Below are 20,988 nucleotides of genomic sequence, written 5' to 3' on the forward strand. Positions count from 1 at the left end.
GCACTTGCCTGTGCTGTTTGGGTGATGACATTTTTCTTGGCTCTGATTTGGAGACTGCTACAGTTTCATAAGTGACTGTAAGTGCTTCTTTTCAGCTCTCTAGAATGAGGGGCAGCTGTTACACCTTGGGCCTCAATAACATTTTGTCCAGCCAAGACCAACTTCTTCATCACCTCATTGAGCCAGCGCTGCTCCTGCACACTCTGTTGGTTTGTCCTCCAACATCCTTCTGAGTCTGCTGCTTTCCTCTTCTCCCATTGCTCTGGTACCTTCTTCATCTCAAACAGTCACAAAAATGTTCATGAACAACTGAAATCCCCTTCAATGCTTGCTTTTCCTTCAGGTCCTAAAACCTGACTGTATTTTGGATAGAGATTGCTGTTGTTTCAGCTCTTTGGTTCCATGCTACTGCTTGTATTATTATTTTACAATAATAATACAATTTTAACTCCCAGAAACCTGCCTGATTTTTTTTTCTGTTTCTTTGCTCATACAGACTAACAGCTTGGATGTCTGCTGGATTCTGAGCAACAGAACATGCTCCATGTGACACCCAGCGTTTTCTCAGAAGTTATTCTCCTCACTGTTAGCGGTTTTCAATAGAAAACCTCTCAAAACAAAAGTAGGCAAAAAATGCACCCATCAGAAATTGTGTGTGTTTGGTCCTGGAGCAGAAGATCAGGAGCAAAAGTTGGTTGAGCTTTTTACCTCTGACTTGACAGGGAACTATTAGAGGGCATATCAGAGAAAGCAGAGATTAATGAAGGATTCCTAGAACAGTAGAGGAATTCCTACTATACAAACTCTTTTTAGGGGAACAGCACTAGTTCTTCAAAGAAAGGGGTGGTTCTGCTGCCAAGTGTTTCAGAGCATTAATTATCCATTTTTGCCAAGTGTTTGGAAACGGAACCATGGAATAGTTTGGGTTGGAGAGACCTTTAAAGGTCATGTAGTCCAAGCCCCCCACTGTAAGCAGAGACATCTGTAATTCCAACAGGTTGTTCAGACTCCTGTCCAAACTCTCCCTTAACATTTCCAGGGATGAGGCTTCTGCCACTGCCAGAGACTCAGCTCTGGTAAATCACTTGGGAATCCTCTCACTCGCCTCAGCTCCTATCCACACCAGATCTCAACAGAGATTTTAAAAGATTTCTTCAGAAAAGCATCAGGAACAGTTTCAATTCAGTGCTGGGAAATGAGACACTCGGCACTAACAGATTTAATATTCATCTTGTCACATACTAAGTTGCCCTACTGATCTTTGAGCTGCTCACACAAAAAGCATCCTATCGAGTTTCTGCTGAAATATCTTGAATGCTCAGCAGCACAACCATGCAGAGGAATATACATAACAGGAAATTATTTTTTCTCCAAAATTTTGATGCACTGTTTACAGATAAAATGGCAAAATACAGTAAATATATACTTATGAACACATTCAATTGTATACTTATAAAAATATTCATCTTATAAACACTTTATTTGAAATTTCTGAATATTAAAACATAAATTAAATTTTGTTATCTATGTGTACTCAACTTTGTTTGAAATGCTATTAAAGCTTCAGGCTGTTTAAACAATAAAACTCTGAATATCTAGAAAGCCTTCCAGGCTTCATGAGGGCTTTTTTCAGGCTCTTCATAGACATTAATTAAAGCTGTGAGAAACTCTGTGTTCTTGGTACTATTTACACCTATTTAATACAACCTCATGTGCTACATCTGAGGTCAAACAGCAAATCAGTAACAAAACCAGTGTCAGAATTGGAGTATCAGAACTCCTGAGACCTGCCTGAGCTATTGGACGTTGTCTTCCACCAGACCACACTATCAATTATAGAAAATAACTTTTGATTGCTCATAGAACCATCCAAGTACAGTTACTATTAACACTTATCACAAAAAGCTGTGTAAGCAGACTGAAGGAAAATCCCCCAAACTTGTAAATGTGCTATTGACAGGCAATTTCATTAAATCTGGTTTCATTTTATTTGGGTTATATATTCCATTTCATAAAAACCTTATCATAAAGATCCAAATCTGTGAAGAAAGACATTAAGCAATTCTTTATTATCTCTGCTGGTCCATTAAAATAAATCTCATCTATCCCTTCCCCTGTTATTCCAGGGAGTGCAAGGGCTGATGTATTTTGGCATAATTGCTTTGGCATCCCAGGTTTATTCTGTCACTGCTGTTGTGCAAGTGCACTTAAAGGAGTAATCATTTTTTCTGTATGGCCCATCACCATGGCGTATAAGCAATATACAGGCTGCAGATTTTGTTTTAGGTAAACTTTTCAAAAATTTTATTGGCAATATTTTTTGATAAAGACACATGTCAGACTGCACTCAGTTTATTCATACACTGTAAGGAGTTCTCTGGCTTCCTAATTTATTAACAATGGTCATTTGTTACACTGACAACTTAGAAAAACAGATCACTCAGAAGTTATGATGGGGTAATTCTGCTTCTTGGAGCCTCTGCAATGAATCACCATTTTCCCTCCCTCCCTTGACCTAATTTCAAAATCATATACCTGTGTAAAATATTGTGATGAGAATTGTGTCTAATTATCTTCTAAATTTTTCTTTTAATTGCTAGAAGGATACCCATTCTTGAATAAGGGAGGTATTAATGATGTAATAGTGTTAGAGAGTCCTTGAAATCTAGATTAATTATTAGTTGTGTGGACTTCTGAGAGTTTTTGATGTATTCATTTGCATTCACAAAGATGGCTTTTTAATTAAAGAGAGTTTTTGAACTTATACAAATGAGCCTTTTGCAAATGTCCCTAGAAACATGGAAAGTGTTAAAAGTGAGAAGAATCGAAATTTTCCTGAAACATTACCTCCTGCTGCAAACACTGAATGGCCAAAAGCATTTGAAACTCCAGACCTCATGTCAGCAGCTCCAGTGGATCTCCAAGACCAAGCAGAATTATAAAAGCCTGTGCTTGTTTCAAATACCACAGAAATGATCCTGTACAAAAGAGCAATGTTGGAATATCTGATTTCCATTTCAGCTTCCACCACAGCATATGTTTCTACCTTTACCTGCATGCTTATTTTTTCCTCTTTAGAAATTAGATCCTCTTTCCCAAGGACTCCAATGTTAAATGTTTCCTCATTGTAACTCTTATGATCCCTTGTTGCCACCTCAGACTTCTGGTTTTTCTTTCTTGCTTTTTCTTTGTTGGAGATCAAGAGAACAAACCGAAAGCTCTGAGTCTCCAGGTCTGTTTCACAGATTTATAAATGGTACCATATTTCCTGTATTACAGCCATTCAGTTCTTAATGCAGCCTAACATCTAATTTACAATTTTGACTACTGCTACATATTGAATTTGAGCAGATGTCTTTACTGAGCTGTCCACAGTGATGCCTAAATCATTTTCTTCAGAAGTTCACAGCAAATTTGGATTCCAGAGAAGTGAATACATAGTTTAATTTGTACCTTTTAAAGTAAATTATTTTGTAAAGAAATGGAATCTCATACAACAGAATACTGTCTGATTTCCTCATTTTGTGCGATCTACCCAGAGCCACTCATTCACCTCTGCCGGGACTGGCTGCCTAATTTCAGTTTTCAGCATGAGCATAACACCAGACCCTTATCACAATTGTGGTTCTAGTCCAGAACTGGGACTTTAAATCTCCTCCACGGTCCTGTCTCTTCCACAGTTCCCACTCACACACAAAACTGCAATCCAGACTTACAGGTGTCCTTATTTTGGTCTGGTGATGGCTTTTTAAAGTCTGTATCACAAATATCCACTGATCTTCCCACATCTCCTCTTGTTTAAGTCTTTGTAAGGGGGAATAAAACAGATTTATTTGAATCTATTTCCTCCTATGCTCTTCTTGGAGATAAAGTTGCTCAGAGTGCCACTATAATCTTCATAACTTTTGTTGTCTGTTTAACCTGGCCATTATATTATATTCAGTATATGGTATATTTATAATATATACTATATATATTATATACATAGTATATGCAGAGTATATATATATATAGTATATATATATATATACACATACAATATATATATAGTATATATGTAGTACAAACTATATCTATATAGTATATATACTATATATACTATATAGATATAGTTTATACTACTATATAGTATAATGGCCACCACTAGCTACCTGCCCATATATACTATATTCACTTAGAGCACATCTATTTCATATTTAATTTCCAGGAGAATTAATGTTTGATCTAAATTTCCCTAAAACAAAGTAAATATTTGACTGAATCAGGGCTATTTTTTATTTTTACTGTTGTTCATGCCCTCTGTTTTCAGGTCTTTTGTCTCTGATGTTGTCTAAACTTGATGACACGTGCCAGGTACAGGGTAATGTAGGTATTAATCTTTCAATTTGTTGGAAAATAACACTAAATGCCATTTTGGTTCCCATTCCTCTTCTATGTTTATTCATGTTTTCATTTTTGAAGTGCTCCTTTACTGTTTTGAGGCACTCAAAAAAATAATTTCAGCCTCCTGTTACTTGTTTTTCCAGTTTCGTGCAGTTCTCAGACTGCAAGAAACTGGAATATATGTAGCCATATATTCCCACCTTCCAGAAACTTTTCCTTCTTTGCTTCACTTGGGGAAAAGTTTAATATTCAAATAATATTTTCTGTTTGCTTGAATAGATGGTTGCAGCTTGGATTTTGACTGTTTCTTCCCTGGTAGCTTTCCTGCTCTGTAATTGCGTTTGGCAGTGAAATGTGAACACTATCCATGGTTCTGTCAGTATTTCGTTAAACATATTCCGTGTTGAGTTCCTCCCCTGAATTTTCCCTTTGGTATATTTCTACAGAAATAAATGATGTATTTTTTTCCTTCCCTTTCACATGCATATGTATCCAGTTGTAAATTCCTTAAAATCCAAATTGTGCCATGAGCACAGTGCTGTTTAAGGTGTCATACCTTGTACCAGCTCATGTCCTGCACCAGAGGGGTTGTTCTGAGCAGCAGCACCTCCTGTCACCCAGATATTCCTTTCCCTGACCATCTCCTAAGGCAATGCTCAACCAGCCAAGCCAGGACACACAAAGGCATTTGTTCTTCACCAAATTTTTGTTGTCCTCCTTCCAGTGACCTGCAGCATTAGAAGTGTTTCTATTGCAGTATCCACTGCTCTTGGTTTTGCTCTGAAATGGGAATTTTTCTTGTGAGGTTTCTGCATCAAGGTCTGCACGAAGACCTTGAGACCCCCCTGAAGTTCTCCTTGAAAAACAAGTGGAAGAAAAACACACATCTGAATGAATATTTAATAGCTGGAGAGTCAGGTCCCAGGAGATGAGACCTGGAGGCTCAAGTTGTGATTGTGTTTGCTTTTGAGGGGCACCCTGAACCTGAACTTCTGACAGCTGGGTGAAAGATGCAGTCAACAGACTTGTGGAGTCTGTCTTAAACCTGCCTCTCTTTTTTAGAATAAAAGTAAAGATTATTACAAAATGTGAGCGAGTTAGTGATCACTGGTGCCATCGCTAATTTGTCTTTCTCACTTTTCAAAGAAAGCTTTATTCAAATTGATATTTTTCTGGGAAAGATTTTGCTTTTTCCAAGACAGACTCAAGTGGAAATACTAGAGAGTCTAAAAATCCCCCCGCACATGCAATTCCATTGAGCCATCTTCTTTTAACCTTCACAGGTGAATATCTGCACTTGGCTTCAGAAAATATTTTGCTTTCCTGTTGGCTTGCAGACATTTACCATCCCTGATTTGAAATATAGATTTTTCTCATATACTTAGACCCACAGTTGGTGCTGAACCAAATTGCCTGATCTAGCACTTTTATTGTGTATAGAATTCATCTGGTTTTAACATTTCCTCAAATCTTTGGTTTAAATAAATCTTCCCAAAATATTCATGGTGTTCCTGCAAGGCACTCTGTTTTCATGTTGCTTAAAATGTAAACCATCCGTGCAATGTAAATGCAAACCTCCAGGCAATTCATTTTCTAATTTGTTTTCTCCCGCATTGGAAACACAAGAACATGTACTTCATTTACATCTATTATTACTATATTATAGATATTGTTATTATTATTAACATTATTATTATTATTTACTCTGGGGGTGCTAGGTACCCTCAGGCAGATACATTGTAAATTGAAACCAGATGTCCAACGAGTTGATGGCAAGATTTCCAAGCAGGACTGAAATCTTTTCCTAAAATTCACAATGCTGCAGACAACGAACATGTGTGACAAACAGGGAACAGATCACAGCAAGCCTGAAATTATGTCACATATTGCCTTGTGTTTACACAAAACTCCCACTTTTCACAGTTTTAAGTTTGCTCGTCAAACACAAAGAGAAACAATAACGAAACAATTAGGGACGGTAAAAGGCTACAGTAAGATTAGAAAATAGGGAAGGTACATTCGGAAGCCATTAAAAACCCAATGCTACTAACTAAAGCTAGCTTTAAGACAGTCCCTCCTGGGAGGACACTTCAAAGATCCTCGAATAAAAAAGGCAATTTATTGGCTAAGCGATCTTCTTAGAGGCCCCAAATTTCCTACCCAGCCCATTTGTTTTCCATCCCTCTTAAATTTTTAAAGTCACCTTTGCAATCGCTCAAGATCTTTAAGGAATTTTTTTTAGAAATTACACTAATTGGCCTATTTTTACTCCCCTCTCTTTGCCCTTAAAGACTAGGAAGCTTGGTGCCTAAAAATAAGTCGGAGAGAGCTGCAGTGTGTTCTCTGCAGATGGTGGGGATCAGCTCGGGAGTTCCCCGCACAGCCCGGGCTCTGCGCGCTCCCTGCGCTCCCGCTCTGCTGGTTTAACCATTGCAGGGAGGGAGAGCAGCACAACACCAGCCCCTTAACAGCAGCACAACACCAGCCCCTTACCACAGCTGTGGTTCTAGTCCAGAGCTGGGGCTATTACCACACACACACACCGGGGTTGGGATCTCCCTCTGGCCCTCGGCACCCCCACGCTCGGAAATCTTGCAGCAGGATGAGGAAGTGTTGCTATGTTTCTCTTTGCAGAGAAAAAAAAGCATCCCTCATCCTAAGACCCCTGTGAACACTGTCACACAAGGTGCAATTCTTTTCAAGAGTATTTCTGGGTTTTACATTCTCTGAACCTCAGAGGAAAAAAAACCCCAATTTTTATCTCATTTACTGCTGTTGTGTTGCTCACAGGTGGAATGCATTGTGGAAAATTGTTTACCTGAAAAGAATTAATTAAATTCCAGTGTGAGTGTTTTGATTCACCGACCAGTTGAATCCAAACACGTATGTGTGGGGATGTCAGAGCCCAGGACATTCCTCTGGCTGCCCTAGAGGACTCCAGACCCTGGCAGGGGGCTCAGAGACCTTGGCACAGAGTCAAAAACACCTGTGCCTTCGATCTCAGCCCATAGTAAAATTACCAATTTTGTGTGAAGATTTATAAGCCACAAGGGTTTGAACAGAATGATAGTGAATTTATTACAGCTTGAAAAAGTAGAATTTTGGGGTTTTTAGAATGGGGGTTCAAGAAACAAGATGGAGGAATCTGTGTGTGTCCAGTCTTTTTTCTTCTTGTCCGCCATCTTCTGCTGTGATGGTGACACTTTTAGATTGGTTTAGGGTAGAAGCTCACAGTCTAACATAGGTGATAGGAATTGGAAAATGATTGTAAATAAAATACACATAGTTTTTAGTATAAAAAGATAACACTGCCCTGAGGGTGGTCAGTGTGCCTCAACCCGACCTGCTGGACAGACCTCAGCAGGTCTGAAAAAGAGTGTATTAGATAAGAGAAAATAAACAACCTTGAGAACCAGAGCCGAGGAATCCCATCTTCTTCTTTGAGTGTGGGGCTGGGTAAAAAGACTTTTTAATACCTCAGGAGGCTTTCCAACAACAACAAACCCAACATCAGGACTGTCAGGTAACAGTCATGAGATGCTGTAAAGTAAAGTGCACTTGTGTGTGCAGTTGAGTACTTAGCAAATTCAGTTTAAATGTAATGTAACCTGGTATAATATAATATAAAATAATATAGTACGATAAAGTAATTAATTAACCTTCTAATAGCAATGAAGTCCCCCTCATCATTCCTCTCCTTCGTCAAGAACAAAATTATTTACTATAAGGAAGAACTGAACCAATCTCTCCCCAAAGCTCTCACTGTGAGCCAGGGGCTGATGGCAGCATTTAAGATCTGCAGACTAGCACTGCTTCATGTTTCCATTCCAAAGTCACCCAACTTTGTCCCAAAGACAGACCTGTAACAGTGAAGAGATGCCTGATCCCAACAAACTATTCTCACCTGCCTCTTCAAATGATATGCTAATTTTCTGCAGCACTCTCAGAAACACTGTGATATATATCTTATACTTTGCCCTTGAAAGAATATGGCAAGTTATATCACGTAAACGCAAGGGACTGTCCCCACCCCCTGTGCTTGGACATTGAGAGGTACCCAAAGCAGCCAAGGTGCTGGGTTGGCTGCAGTGGATCCTGCAGTGCTCTGCTTCCCTGCCACAGTCACAGCCTGTGCTGATTTTCTGCCTTCCCTACATGGGATTGAACATATAGGAGAAAAAAAGCATAATCTCCAAGATCTCCAGCTGGCAAGGAGGTGAGAAGCTATACCTAGTAAAAAAAATAAGTATGTGCTTAATATTAAATCTGTGAATCTTACTAAATTTGCATGTGTTAAATGGTGACATTTTTATAGGACCATAGGGCGCACTTAGAAGCTGAAAGCTCTCAGCATAAACACCCATTAAAAAAATGGGACTCATTTGTCCATATTTGTTAGAATAGAAAATAAAGTGTTAATTGAACTGTTTAAAATTGTTGTTTAACACTACACTATGCCAGGACATACGAACAGTCTAGACTTGAATCATGTGCACTGTTCCAAGCTGAAAATACACACAAATGTCTGAGAGATGTAAATGCAAATCAGGACATTAGGACAATATTTTACTTTTGGAATGTTGGGTACAGGCTGATTTAGGCAAGGAATAAAGAGTTCACCACCCACCTTTCACCTCTATAACATTGTTTTTATTCTCATCAGCTCCTTCTGATGAGCAGGGAGGAATGGGTTATTAAACTAGCCAGTCAGTATTTTCAATAGGTACCTGCTAAAAAAGGGATTTACACAGGGAGAAGCTAAGAAAGTTGTAGAGCTATGGCAGACAGAAGAGGCCACAAAATGTTGAATCTTTTGTGGATTAAGCCCAATTTATTTCCCAGACATCAAAATATACTTTCTGACTTTTCCATGCAATGTCTATAATATCTATTATTTGTACATTCACAAGCTGCTGGAGCCCTCAGTGGCTGCTGATTTCTGCAGCTCAGGGTCCACAGGGTCTGGCACAGCCCCACAAAGGTTGGGAATAGCCCAGAGCCAGAAAATTCAGTCTCACTTGACATCTTTAACCTGAATTCCACAACCTATCTCCTCTTGCAGGTGACTGAGGAGGAAGGGAGCAAAGCAGGATCAGGTCCAATCTGGTGTGTCCTAATACGTGTCTATGAAGGAGAATTTAAATGACATTTCAAATGAAGAAGGAAAAGATCCCCCTTGTCTAGTTTGTGCTGAATACTTTTCCCCATGCTATTCCTCATGTTTAATTTTTAGTCATTTGCACTCTGATAGAGATCAAAGACTTCTGTCAAAATACAGTTTGCACTGAAGTAGGTATTTTGCAAACATACAGGGAGATATTTTTCTCCCCTGGTGTATCAGAATTTAAAACTAGTCTGAAATGACTTGTGGAAGGAGTGATTCCAACAGACTTCTGCCTCTTGATTGCTTACATTTTAAAAAGAATTATAGTAAAATAGTCTATTTTCATTTTCTGTGACTATAAAATGCGCTTTATAACCCTTAACTTGCAGATACATTTAGCAGCAACAAGCAAACATAGGAATGATAATTCATATACTGTTACAGAAACAATCAGTGAGCAGGTTCAAAATATCTGAGCTGACATTGCATGACAAGGTGCTATTTTCCTGCTAGAAGGTACTTTATATCAGAGAAACCTTCAGTAGCTTTTTAGAATTTTATCTGAATGAAGTGAGAAAATAAGTTCAAGACTTTTTAGGAAATCAGGTGAAAACTCCAAAACAAATACAGGTCAAAATGATGGGATTGCTTAAAGCACTCAGGGGTGGAGTGCCCTGTATATCTCTCTATCCTTTTATCTGCATGAAGGGAAGAGCACTTGCAGGTTGGCAGTGAGGAATTGTAACCTCAGGAGAAGGGAATCTCTCCTCCCCCAACCAAAGAGAAATATCATCTGATATATTAACACTTCAAGTCTCTCTGTTTTCTAAACAAGTTCAGATTTTTAATAAGGAAAAGATAAATCCAATAGGTAAATTTTAAGACCACATCAACCTTGGCTTTCCAAGCAGAAAGGAGGACATATTTCTGTTAGGACAGCAACGTGTAACACCAATAAAATATTTCAGAGATGCTATGTGTCCATTTACCAAAACCAAGCAAGTGCATGACCAAAGGGACTCACTAAAATATTTTTCTGTCCAAATTATTCTTCTGTTTGCATCTAAGATCACCCTTAAGCCCATTTCCCCTCAGCTTCTGAGAGATGCTGCCTCAAGCCTCCACCCCTGGAGAGTCAGAGCAAGATTCTGTGTCCCCTCTCATGTCCCTGAAGTTCACCCCACTGCATGGACAGCAGGCAGGGTATTGTCCTTGCACAGCCACGAGCAGCACCTGTGCTCCTGCAGGCAGCACCCTGGGAGTCCCCAGCAGCCCTTATCCCCCAGAAACCATCACATCCTCCCCTCCTTGTCATGGCCATTCCTCCTCAAAAGCTCACACTTACCCTTCACAAGCACATTTGCCACTTCAGATCTGTTCTCCCACAGGACTTTTTGCTTTATCATATCAATCTGTTACCATTGGCTGGACTGCCACAGACTGTCCAGGCTCTTTTATACAGGCTGGGGAAAAAACCCTCCACCTTTCCACTTCAGATCCTTATTTCTGTGTCTGCAAAAATTCCCCATGAGAAGGTTGCTTTTATTCTTGCTGTATATTTTTATCTTGCCCTTTTATACCCAACAAATTGCTGCCCCGTCCCCATGCCACCTGTTCTCACCTCTGGCCAGCACTTCCTTTAGCTTTTAATTACCATTTCACTTACCTGTTATGACTCTATGCAGAATCACTGACACTAGAAAACACGCTGCACGTTGCTCTCTTGTCATTGAGATGCTGGCTAGACTGGTTGTTGTCTTGGCCATGGGGACAGGATTCCACTCAGAGACCCTAAGCAATTATCTTTCTTCTACCCCTTTGAGGTTGGAGCATAGTATTGGTAATTAAATTCATACTTCTGTTTGTTGTGGTTTTTTTCCTTATATGCTCCCATTTCCCAGAAACCGTAGGCAAAGGATTTTCTGCCAGGATGAGGAAGAAGGATCTGAGGCTGGTTTGGCTTAACTCTGGAATACAATCTGGATTTAACAGTTACATGGTGAATCATTATGTATTTTTATTTTTTATTAAAAAACAAAAAAGAAAGAAAGAAAAAAAAAAAGCCCTGGATGTTTTGCTGAGCAGTTGAGACTTTATTAGGTCACATCCACCACAGTTTGCTACACCAGAGCCTGCCTGGAATGTATTTTTTTCAGGGTAATATATTCAAAGGCTAAAAATGAACTCCTGGCTAAAGCCATCAAGAAGTGGACAGAGGGAAGGGAAATCCCCTGGGATGGATCTCCTTGGCTGGAGCCACTGGTTCTGTTTCCACTCTGCCAGCCAGGCACTCTTCTCTCTTTTGCGTTTCTGGGCCTTGTTTGCTGCCACACACTGCAAACCCCAAGCAAACAAATCTCTCTCAGTATTTCAGGCCATTGCCAGGCTCTTGTGCTGTGAGCTGCCAACCCCTATCTGAGTTCTCAACTGCACAGGCCCTCTTCTCCCTGCCAGACCTCTTTTTCTATGCTGAAGTGCCATCTCCCTCCTCCCCTTCCTGATTTGTTTATTCCTGAAGCTGTTCATTATTTCCCCATTTCATTTCACTGCAGAGGTCCAATCCAAGGCCCATTGAAATGTTTCCATCAGCTTCAATGGGATTGGAATCAGGCCCAACATCTTTGTCTCCTTCAGGCATCCTCTGCTGCCTCTGGGTCAGTATTTCTTCTCTTTTTGCAAGGCCTCTCCTTCCCTCCCCTTTCATTTAGCAATATGGAATACGCTGTGGAATCTCTCCTGCCTGGCCCACCCCTGCTGGCTGAGATATCTGATGGCCAGCAAGACAGAGGAGCTGGAAGAAGGTGTAGAAATTGCAGTGCACAAACCTTGGCTGGAGGTAGAGCCACCTCTCAAAAGGTTTGATATTTCCAATTTAATTTTAAGATGGTTCTCATATTTGGTATTATTTCTTGGGTTTTGCCACAGTTTTGTGTAAATGAAACAATTATCAGCTGCATAGAAGATGCAAACCAGACAAATGATGCATTAGATTGCTGCTGAAGGATGAAAGTTTCACAGGTATGCTGTGGAAGAGGACACTCTTGGATGGTGTACATCTCCACTGTAATCAAAGGGACTTTGGAGATTTACAGCAGCTAAGTATTTGTCCCCCAAAATACAAATCCAAATAAATAAGTTAATAAATAAATAAATATGATTCAGACCTTTGAAAAAAGAAACCCCATTTGCAGTCATGGGTGCAGTTAAAATTTCAGCTCACACTATTATTTTTTCCCCCTAAATTGCACGAAAGATTGTTACGTCTCTTTCAGCAGAGTAACATTCCAGATGCAGGAACTGGTTATAAAACACAGTTAAGAATTTTCACTTCTGCTAAATGCCTTTTTCCTACCACAGACATTCCCCCCCACATGGAAGACCCATCCACCTTCCAAATACCCTCTGCTGCTACAGCTGTTTGTTTGTTTATGGCAGGATCATCTTTTGAAGGCAGCCTAAAGCCTTTGTGTTTCTCTCTGGCTCCATCATTTCCCCCTACCTGCTGTGCTGGCAGCCTTTGCACTGCTCAGCTCCCAGCCTGTGTCCCACCCCTGGGCAGGCAGGGATGAGCTGCTCTGCTGGGAGGGACTCTACATGAGCAGCCAGGAGGGCACACCCAACCCCAAACTTCACCCCAAACTTCACCCCAAACTTCACCCCTTTTGTGGTGCTTTTTCTCTGGTCTAAGAAGTGGAGCTGGTATTCTCCCATGGCAGATGTGCTGATAATTTGAAGTTTTTATTTCATCATTCCTTCAAATCCTGGGATTGTCTGGGTTGCAGTAAAACACCCTCTGAGTGTGTGGCTGCTCCAAGCCCCACTGAAACCAGCAGGAGCCTTTCTGAACTATTGAATTGCAGACTTTCCTCAGGGTTGTGTACAATGCCACAGACTTAATTACCATGTTCCTGGCTGGATAAATATGCAAATGGACTTTTCAGCTGGAGGGCCTTAAAATACAGGTTGGTCACATGGCAACTAATGACTTGATTTGGGCTATATGCAAACATTTGCCAGCCAAAGGCCTCGTCCTATTCCCATGGAAGGGAAAGACACAATTATTACCAGCTCCAGGGAAAGCACGACTCAGATGCCTTCTTTAAATAGTGGCCCATGTTCCCAAGCAGCTCAAATCTGTCAGCAGCCTCTCCTCAGCCTTCCCTTCTTCTTCTCTCCCTGATCTGCTGTGATAAGAAAATGTTCACGACACAGATTTTATCACAAAGGGTAGAGATTTATGCATCTGCAGGTTTCACAGCTGCAGGGCAGGCATCTTGGTGCAAAAGCAGCTCCAGCTATATTCAATACATGGGTTGTTTTCACAAAGAAGTGGGAGCCTTTCCCCAGGAGGAGGAAATTTAAATTTACCAACACCACCACTCTCAGCAGTGACTGCACGATACCCCCTCACACGCTTAAGGTGCTGAGCACGAATTCAGGCTCTCTGAAATCATTAAAGCTGATTTGTATGGCTGATGGTGAAGGGCAGGAGAAGATCCAGCCCCACAGAGCCTGGCTTGCTGACTCAGCTCTGTGGGGCTCCAAGGCCAGCTGTAAGCAGGCTTGCTAAATCAGCTTCTGTTACGGGATAAAAACATCTGCTGGAAACCTGATGTCCCTAATAACTCACAATTCCCATACTGTATTTATTGGCATTCATAGGCTATTTTTGACTTTTTTTCTCTCCTATCAAAGAGCTGCAATCAATAAAGAACCTTTTCAGTCATATGCTTTGGAGAGGGCTCGTGTCCAGAGACACAAACCGTGACTGGGGCATTGCTCAAGGAGCTCAGTGCAGTGTTTTTCAACAGGGCAAGGAAGCCTGGAGTGTGTGCCAGGAGTGGCTTCACAGCAGCTTCTCCTGAGGGGCACCACAGCACACAGAGGTGTCCTGAAACAGCAGGAGGAATTAGGATAAAAGGCCATTTCTCCTCTGCTGCTGTGGAGGTTTTTGTGATGGGCTGAAGGAGTGGGATGGCTGAAGGAATGGCAGTGAGAGGTGGGTGACAGGAATTTCTGGGAATCACACTTATCACAGGAATTTCTGGGAATCACACTTATCTGGAGGGAAACACTGATGGGACAGTATCTGCCAGCTTGCCACCAAGAGCTCTGCAATGTTCTGTGCCATGACACAAAGCTATTTGAATTCACCCAGGAGTACCATGTTACAACAAACTATGTATAAAGTTCAGACCTGTGGCTCTAAATGTCCAGTTTTGTGCTTGTACTTTGTATCTTGTTTTTTTGAGTGCTGGCAATCAAAGACTGAGCTTTTCCTTTGGCAGAAAAATATTTGAATAATTGAATATGTAGGCCAGTGATACCATTTTTTAACATGAAATGAAATACTGTGAGTCCCTTCTGACTAGAAGGTTGAAAAGGGCAGAAGTTGGATGGTGCTGCTCCATTCATGCAGACGAATCAGCAATTAAAGGATCATAAAAAATACAGAAAAATAAGTTATTTGTGAGTTGCCTCTTAAATTACTCCAATTTGTGTCAGCAAAGACATCTAAAATAGAGGTTTGAAAACATGGGAGCAACATGTTTTCAAACAGCAACCATGCAGTGTGCATTCCAAAGAAATGACAAAGCCTTGCTGCAGTATTTGACACCACAAAAATACTCTGGGAAAGGAAAAAGGTTCAGTGGGAAGAGCAGCAGACAATATGAAGAGATCCAGAAAAGCAACAGATTGATCTCTATCAATTCCACTTTTCCTCCCTCTGTGTATTTACTCCAAAGCAGCTCACAAGACTAATCAGGCAGAGGGGCATTGGTAAGCAGAGGTAGATGACAAACAAGGGAAAATAATATATTAGACACATACAGAGGTTAAAGAGAGTCAACAGTCTAAGTGTAAAATAATAATGAGTGTTCATGTGTGTGCTGGAATGAATCTATGTGTAAGTGTGCAGATGTGTGTGTATTTGGACAGTGGTTGAAAGCATTAAAAAAGAAATCTATTATTACCTCTCTAATATTACATTTGTAAAAAAAAAATCAATCATGGCAAAATCCAAGTACCTAAGTACTTGGATTGTTAATTAAGAACATAAAAACACAATATCCATAAAAGTATAACTCTTTCCTTGACAATATTGTTGAGAATTAATTGATATTTGTGGAAGAAAAGAGTTTTAGATGATTGTAGGAGAATCATGTAATTTATATCCACTCAGAGAAGACAAGGAGAGGAAAGCTCAAGGTAGCTAGTGCTGGTGAAAGTTTGTTTTTTTTCTGTGAAGTTGTTGAGAACCATACAGGGTGCCTGCCATGCATTAACCTGTTTGGATGAAGATTCACAGCAGGTTGCTTCAGTATATTGGTGTCCTCTGCAAATCATCTGGACAGCTGGGACCATGAAATTTACCCAGATCCAAAAAAAGTTGACCCTCACCAAACCTCAGTGCCCTCTAAGGCCATATGTGCAGACCACTTCACATTTTGCACTTGTTTTGCCACTGTGGAATGACAAAAATGCTCTTGTCAAGTGGACATGAGATTTTCAGGTCCTTCCACACAGAAAACATGTCAGCAAAACTTGTCAGATGTTTTTTAACTACAGCATTATAGACACATTTTCCCTTTCTTTTTTTTTTTTTACCATCCTCTCTGCCATGAAATAAATAAATAAAGAAAAGACAAAAGCCTGTTTGACTCAATTTTGTGCTTCTGAACCAAGTATAATCCCATCAGTTTGGTTCCATCATTTGTAGTAAACTATTCACTAATCTAAGACAGGTGCCCCTGGGTGTTAACATTTAGTCTCCTAGTAGAAAAGTGGGTGCAAAGTTAAACCACATGTTCTACTTATAAATAAGTGAGGTGTGATTAGGCAAAGTCTTTAAAACACGGGCTCAGACACACACACATGCACTGCAAGGAAAAGATGCTGACATTTGCAGGCTGTGCTGTGCAGTTATGGTCTGGACTTAACTCTTTGCCAGGTGGATCCCTCTGCAGAAATCCGAGGGGCACAAGGTTATGTTGAGCTCATTACTGTGGACAGCTTTTAAAACAAAAGCCATAATATGGACATTCCTGGGATGATGTGTTTCATTAATATTTGCCCACTGCTAGGCTGTGTGAAGAGCTTTGCTTACAGGATACCCTTGCAAATTAGTAGTGTTATCTGTACAAAAAATAGACAAATATCTCCATTTAAAAACATGTGTAAAACTGCTTTAATTTTCATGATCAACCTCCAATCAGCTGAAATTTACTTTTATTGATAGGAGGAAAAAGTCTAGAAAAAGTCCATCTACTCTCTAAAAATTGCTTTTAATGTAATTTCAGGTGGAAATAAATGCCCAAAGCCTGGAGTGAGGGCTGCAGCAACCCAGCAATTCAAGAACTCTGCCCACTGTATACTCCCTTTTGTAAAAAATGATTGTCAAAGGCTTCCAGTTCTGATTTCTGCTTTATTTTCTCATGAAGATTAAAGCTGCTGTTATGTGGGTGAGTCACAGAGCAGTCGAGACTCCTGGCCAACATATCACAGCACAACAACATCCAGGACCCTGCTTCCAAAATACAGAGGGGACAGAAAACTCTTCTTGGCTTTGAATTAATTATTGAATACCCCCTGACATTATTTGAAGAAGCAAAGCACAGGAAACACAATCAATGATTTCTGTAAGAGTGCTCAAGTTGCAAATGCTTAGAAAGAGATTAGGAAAGAAGATTTTTTTTTAAAAAAAAAATTGAAAACAGTTATTGCAGCACTGCTGGTAGCTTTAAAGTCTGAACCATCATAGATCTAAATGTCTTCAAACGTTGGCAAAAGAGAAATGGAAAATTAATGATGCAGTATTTCAACAGAGATGTTCACATCATCCGTTATTGGAGGATCACAGCATTCCAGAGAAATGAATAGCTTATCCCCATTTTGCAGACAACCAGACAGGGAATTTCCGTGGCTCACCTACAACCACTCAGCCTCATGGTGACACTGCTGTGGGTAGAGCAGCTTAATATCTCCTTTCATGTCTACCTAGATGAATTCTAGGCACACAAGGAACTACTGCAGCATATCATAGGCTTTGCAGTGCAGAATTATTTACATCTGTGCTTGAAGCCTTGTTTCAGAATAAAGCTATTAAAATTTAAATGTTCCCTCACCCTACAAAATTCAGTAATAAAACTATACTCTTTAGGTGTAAAGAGAAATTTCACTTATTTTTGAACTCAATACACAACCTTATAATGTCTTATTACAAAACAAGAGAGAGTTTGATCTAGGAAGGGAGATGAAGTTGTTTTTTATCAGTAGTGAATATAAATATCCTTTAGGAATAACTAAGAATACTAAAAAAGGAAGATTTTAATGATACTATACCAGATGTAGCATGCCAGTAATATGCTTCTGGAAAGAATTACACATGATGTAGGAAGCAAAATAAAATTGTTAGATCAAAATTGTGAAATGAAAATTGACTAAAACGGATCTTTTTCAGAATTAATTTGCATTGGAAATTGAAAACATATTTTCTTTTCCTTCAAATCTGAGAAACACCTACTGGAAAGTTGAATCATCTCATGAAATTCAAATGTAGTCATCACTTCTTATCCATCCTCCCTAAGTACACCTAAGACCTTGGAGCACAGGCACACCTCTGCTTGCCAAAAGAAATATTCCTCCCTGCCTAAACGAGGAGACTGCAGTGCTCTGCAGTTCAGATTATTGCCACCTCCCTCCACTGTGCTGAAAAGGAGCTGGAGTGGGCCACAAGGCTCTCTGTAAGAGAGAGAAATTAACTCCAAGAGTGCAAATGAAGCCTAAACAAGGCCTATGAAATATGTATCTATTACAGATGGGTGGGGCTTTTTTTCCAAGTACAGTTTTGGATTTTCACCCCTCTCCTCCTCCTATCACATGTTGCTTGTTTTAGTGGTTGGCAGGAGGGAGGGGGAGAGGAACTAACAACATGTGTGCCTATCATCACCCTGACCACTGTGCTTGTACATCTAACTCGCTCCCCTGTGCTTTGTCTGCTTTCTGTCTTTATCCTGCTCCATCCTGTGAGCGCTCCCGAGACTCTGAGCTCTGCCTTCAGCTGGGCTGCCCTCGAGAGCAGGGCTGCAAACACAGTGATCACAACATGGAACCCTCCCTCTCCTTCCCTGAGAGGGATTTGTCCTGCCAGAAGAAGAGCAGAGACTAAGGCAATCTTCTCTCTCCGCCATCAAACCCAACAAGCCAACAGCTTTGACTCCTGGCACATCAGTGCAAGAGATAGCTCTCCCACAACAGAGGCTTTTTGGAGGAAGGAAGGAAGGAAGGAAGGAAGGAAGGAAGGAAGGAAGGAAGGAAGGAAGGAAGGAAGGAAGGAAGGAAGGAAGGAAGGAAGGAAGGAAGGAAGGAAGGAAGGAAGGAAAGAAAGAAAGAAAGAAAGAAAGAAAGAAAGAAAGAAAGAAAGAAAGAAAGAAAGAAAGAAAGAAAGAAAGAAAGAGCGAGCATAGATAGGAAAGAGCAGGGCTGGAAGATGAATTCTGCCTCTTGTAGCTTTCTTTTCTATTGACAAAAGTGGGGTGGAGGAAGCGTTAAAGCAATTGGTGCCTTTCCTGGGGGTCAGGCTGCCAGCTGTCCAGGAGATACCCACACCCATTAGAAGCATTCCTATGATAATTAGAAGCATTCCCATAATGTTTCTAAGCCTCAAACCTGAACTAATCTCCAGTATCCCCACATGCAAGTATAGTTCCAACCAAAACATTAGACCGTGACTCTAAAAATAGAAGTTAAGCCCTTCTTACCTGCTGAGGAGAGGTAAAACCAGCAAGAACTGCTAACTCTTGTGTCTGAGCATAAAACCTCAGTCTCCTTACTTTCAAAGGATAATAGTAATCCAATGGTCTTAGGAGCCACTCATCTTGGTGCAAACCCAAGTGAAAGTAATGGACCTCTCACTAGTGCTAAACCAAATCTCCTCTCCTGCCTTGGCCCCAAGAGTGAAGTGAGCTCCAGGCATTTTTGTTGCAAGCAAAATGAGTCTTACCACAACTATGCAACACGACAAGATGGATCCATGAAACAACACAAGAAATGTTAAAATGAAAGTAATTATTTGTTTCACTGAGGCTAAACTGATAGAGTCCTCCCTTGCATTCTAATTTAGTAAAAACCATCTGCTCATACAGCCTGTACCAAGGTGCTCATACTAAATGGGCTAAGAATCAGTAATGGGCAGGTCCTCTAAAACTCACTGTAAAAGTACAATTAACATGTTCTGGGGATGTTTCCACTTACCATGAAGAAGCCTTTTCTTAGGCAATGCTGTTAATTGTTGGGATTACTAAAAACTTTCCAATTCATCTCATTAGCAATAATAAAAAAGGGTATTTATTTAAGTATTTAATCAAAATAAGTGAAATAAAGTGTGAGAAAAACTGCTGGGGAAAAAAAAGGAGCTGAATCAAAAGTTTTTAATTTTTAATTTCTATAAAAAAAGAAAAAAAACCCCCAAAAAACTACTGGTTTAGATTACCATTAACAAACCCCTGGTTCCCTGCTCTGATTTTCCTTTCTTCTAATGATCTACAAATTTTATCAAGGTACACACCAGCACCTTCCATGAACTGGGAGATCATTCCTGGTAAGTTCATTAAGAATGGTGTAACTGGCCAGATGTCTGGTTCACAACAGAAAATACAAGAGTGTTTGTGTTATATGGCAGGGAGTTACTTAAATGACACACATTTCAGCAAATCCAACGCAATCTGTATGCACAGGAACAAGAGGCCTGGATCATCAGCAGAAAAGCTCAAAGGATGCAGGTTCACTGGAAAAGTCTTTCAAGAAATGGAAAATAATTAATTTTCCAGAATATAAACTGTAAGTGCAGAAACATAGCTAAGATGTCAACATGGTCACAGGACAGAGAGGGTGAAAAGAGGTAGAGATGGAGCTACTCCATAGGGCAATCATCTGAGGCCCTACCTCCAAAGGAAACAATGAGGCAATTGTGGCTGTCTACCTTCATGAGCTCCAAGAGTTTTGTCACTGAAACCCTCAGCAGCTGAATTAAGTGCAGAGTGAGCACGCAGGACCATGGGGAGTTCAGACGGGAAGCAGAGGACTCATCATCCCAGCCGTTCTTGAAATTAGACCACAAATATTTCATTACCTGAGAGACTGAAACTCAAGCATAACACACGCAGCCATCCAGGCTGTATACAAGCTTAGACAGAGAAACAAAGCTGACTGAGGGGTTCAACCAGTGAGGGCTGGTTTAACCTGGTATAAATATAACCATTTATATCTGGTTAGCAAACTGCTGGCAGGTGTCAAGAAGAAACATGAGTTTATCTTTAAATGAAAAGAAAATAGACTGATGGGAACTGCCATCATGTTTGTGAGGAGCCCTACTCACTGAGCTCAGGCTGAACTAGTCCAGCATTTTGACTTCCACAGCCCCCAGCCAAAACCACAGGGTTTTGATGCCATAGCTATTAGATAAAGACCCTATTCCTATAGCACTATAAATGCAAATGATT

The sequence above is a fragment of the Melospiza georgiana genome, chromosome 7 (genome assembly GCF_028018845.1).
Source record: "Melospiza georgiana isolate bMelGeo1 chromosome 7, bMelGeo1.pri, whole genome shotgun sequence".
Taxonomy (NCBI): domain Eukaryota; kingdom Metazoa; phylum Chordata; class Aves; order Passeriformes; family Passerellidae; genus Melospiza; species Melospiza georgiana.